Below are 4,229 nucleotides of genomic sequence, written 5' to 3' on the forward strand. Positions count from 1 at the left end.
ATATATATATATATATAGATATAGATATATAGATATATATATCCACACAACTGATATAAAAAACCCGAAGAAAAACACAAGAAGAAAAAAACAACACCACGAGTACGTGGTATATGCAAAGTATTAACAGACGCGGAGGGAAGAAAAAATCGTGGTTTTACGTTTTACGCTTTGAGCAAAGCTCAGACCTACTATATGTATTTATATATATTGATGTAGATATAGGGCTGAGTTAATTTAGACCTTAAGTGTTCAAGAACAGAGCTTGTAGTTAACTGAACATCCCAGACATTACGCAGAATTCCAACTTTCACTCTAATACGATTTGTGTAATTCTTCATCATCATCCTTCGACCAACATACAGCCTTGGCCAAGAGTATTAGGTCACCCAAATGTTTTGGGGTTCGGCTATCTCAATGTGCACATGATAGATTATAGTATATTTCACAATATACATTAGTTTTAATATCTGGTTTCCCTCCTTTAGCATCAATTGCTGCTTTTATACTGTACTGTACATATGCAACTAATTATGAGTAAGACCAATGTCCAAAATTAACTTATGTTTCCTTGATTATTTCAGAGTTTTATGCTAAAATACGTTGTAGATACAGTTCTTAAACAGTAAAATGCCTAAAACAAAGGACCTGAGTGAGTGTGAGCGAGGTCAAATCGTAGCTTATCATGAAGATGGAATGTCTCAAATGCAAATTGCTCAGAAGATGAAATGTTCTACCATGTGCACGAGTTTCAGTAATTTTGAGATACCAGAACCCCAAAACATTGGGGTAGCCAAATACTTTTGGAAAAGGCTGTATGGTTGGTCGGAACTCCACTGACAATCCCTTTCCACAATACACGGTCCTGCATTGCTATGTTCAGATCTCTCATATCCAACCCTAAGTCCCGTGATATAGCATCTGGAAATGCCATTTTCCTGGAGAAAAGACTTCCAGAGGGATGCCATAGGAGCAGGGATGAGATAACCTTCTTCTCTGCTCGATGACGGTGGCCATCAAATTGTAGCCGTTTCTGCTTTAGCTTGAGGGATATTGGTATCAGATTTCCGTAGATGTTACTAAGTATTGGCTTTGATCTCCAACTGATGTTCTGTATTTTTCGAGAAGGTTGGTATATGTCCCATCTAGATGTTTTTCTAAGAGAGCCGATAAGGTTCAGGTCTCTGAACCACAGAGAAGGACCGGACCAAGCAGTGTTCTAAATATTTTAACTTTTAACGTGGGTGGAAGGCTTGAGTACCAGATCTTAGGCAAGTTAGCATGACCTTCACTAACACTACTGGCCATTCAACTACAGTTACAGTCCATTCTACTACCTCCCAAAGTGCTTTGTTACCATATTAAAATACATTACATTTAACATCTTAGGTTATTTGCTTAACTAGTTTTATTATTTGAATTTTGCAAATCATTCTGGTTAAAATAGCTCGTTCACCCAATTTCGTCGAAAGGCAAAGAGCGAACCGAGGCTTTGTTAGAAAATTCCATGCAATAAGTTGGATTCCCGAGAATCAGATATTGTGATTCGGCTTGGGTTTATTTTACATATGTGTGTTGTGTTATGTTGTGTTGTGAGTGTGTGTGTGTACGTGTGAATGTGTGTGTGTGAATCTCTTTGTATGTGTGCGCGTGTGTGTGTTTGTATTAGTGTGTGAGGAATTGAATAACCGAGAATTTTTTTGCCTATAGTATGGTATTCAGTGAAACGTTTGTTAACACATTAAAATTCATTACATTTGACATCTTAGATTATTTGGCTTAACTAGTTTTATTGTTTGAATTTTGCAAATTATTCTCGTTAAAATGGCTCGTTAATAATTTTGATTATGCACATATTGTTCAGTTGATTAAATCAGGGTTAATTGGATTATATTAAGCTAATGAGGTTCAATATCACAGAAACAAACCCTTGGTTATTCATAACTTGCATACATACGTCAGATTTTTCCATAAGTTTTTCGATTACTTTTCAGAGAATACTACATAATCACTTATTTTCTATTAATAAAATCGCTAAAAATCATTGCTAGATTTTATCTTTTTATTAATTCTATTGAGAGTATTGAGAGACAGATTCCAATTAAATCATAATTTCTCAATCACGCCGTTCATTATATCCCCAGTGAAGTGTGACATCTAAATTCACAAGATTGATTCTCTTGGATCAATTTATTATTTTTTTTTCCTATTAGTCAAACATTGGCCAAAATAAGATTCGTGACTAGCTTTTTATATCGTTTAACTTGCTTCAGTCTTTGAATTTCGCCTATAGTGGGGCACTGCCTGGAACGAGTCGAACGAGTCAACCCCAATACACCTTTTTTCAGAGCCTTCTTTTATTTTATCGGTTGGTAGTGCCGTACCACTAAGCTACATTGACGCAAACCGATAGTGGTGGAAACACAAACACACGGACACACACACAGATACCTCATACACACACACACGTGTACACACACATTCATAAATACCTGTGTGTTTGCGCGCACGAGTGCCTTCATTCAGTTTCCGTGTACCAATTCCATTTCTAAAAGGTTTTGGTCGAATCTGGGGCTATATTGGAAGACATTTACTCAAGGTGTTGGACAGTGGAACTGAACCAAATCCACATGGTTGATGAGCAGGTTTCTCACCATCGAGCGACGCCAAAACTTTTGTCAGCTTATCCTAGAATACTTCACTAGATTACTATAATTCTATCCACAATGACCAATAAACGTTCGTACAAACATGGTTAATTAGGTTTTATCTTTTATCTGTTTCAATGATTAGACTGTGGCCATGTTGGAGAACTTGAAGAACTTTCAGTCGAATGAGTCGACCCAGTGCTTATATTTTCGAAGCCTGGTACTTATTCTATCGCGTACCTATTGCCGAAACACTACGTTACATGAACGTAAATAAATCAACACCAGTTATCAAGTGGTGATGCAGGACAGACACAGAAACTCATAGGGGAGAATTCACAAAAAAAACAAACGACGAAGACAAGTGGAGTATAAAACAAACAGATGTATTAGTATATATATGCACATGCGATGGGTTTCTTTCAGTTTCCCTCTACCAAATCCATTCAAAAGGCTAAAGTAAAAGGTACTTGCCGAAGGTGCCACACAGTGGGACAGAACCCGGTACCATGTGGTTGAGAAGCATATTCCTTGCCACGCAACCGCCTGCGCCTACAAAAGGGTTAACGCCTACGTCTGCTGGTTGTCGAGTGCAGGTCGACAAATTGGAGGGAAACCATGCTAACCGTTACACCGCCGGATTCGGTCAACAATGACCGAAAAAAAAAACGTTCGTCTATATTCATTGAATACAAATACGGTTAATAGGTTTAAATAAATATGTAAATAAAGTTTGAGAAATTCATTCTCAATTCCTTGAAAATATCACCTTTTGGTTTTCAGTCTTTAATTGCCGTGAGGACTTGTTCTTTATTCGTTAACGAGGCAAAATTCAATTAAATTAGAATTTTCTGTGCACGACATTCAGTACGATATATTTTTCAACGTTCGTGATATTAGCACTCGAATTACTTCCGTTGTACATTGTATTTGTATTGGTATGTGTGTGTGTGTATGTGTGTGTGTGCTTGCATGTGTGTAGGTGTGTGTATGTGCGTGAGTCTGTATGAGAATGCGTATATAATGACCGAGTGGGCTATATATGGTGCAATGGTTTTTAAACCAGACTACATTTATATACATGGTGAACTTCACCTTGAAAAATAAACAATTCTCTTCACATCAGTAATTTACTAACAATCAGGAAATATGTCTGATATTTAAATTAATCTACTTGATTAAATTATTAGCGTAGCAACAGCTTGGTATTTAGTTTTGAAGTGATTGTGAAATGTAGGCTATTTAATTGTTGATGAAGATATATAAAACCAGAAATTCGTCCTCATTCCATCCTCGATCTTTTGCTTAAGTGTAGGTTGTACAATAAGCATCACAGGTATTTTTCGAGTGTCAGTTATCCAGTAAATTTGATTATATAATGTAAAGAATTGAAGAAAGCCGAGACGGCTAAAACTAATCCTTTGAACGTTCCAAATAGTATGAAAATGAACATTACTCGCACGTTAGTAACCTGTTTAACAGCCGAAAATGTATCCACACAAGCGCACACAAACGCACACATAGATAGACACACATGCACACGTACACACACACACACACACACACACACACACACACACA

The sequence above is a fragment of the Octopus bimaculoides genome, chromosome 1, assembly GCF_001194135.2.
Source record: "Octopus bimaculoides isolate UCB-OBI-ISO-001 chromosome 1, ASM119413v2, whole genome shotgun sequence".
Taxonomy (NCBI): domain Eukaryota; kingdom Metazoa; phylum Mollusca; class Cephalopoda; order Octopoda; family Octopodidae; genus Octopus; species Octopus bimaculoides.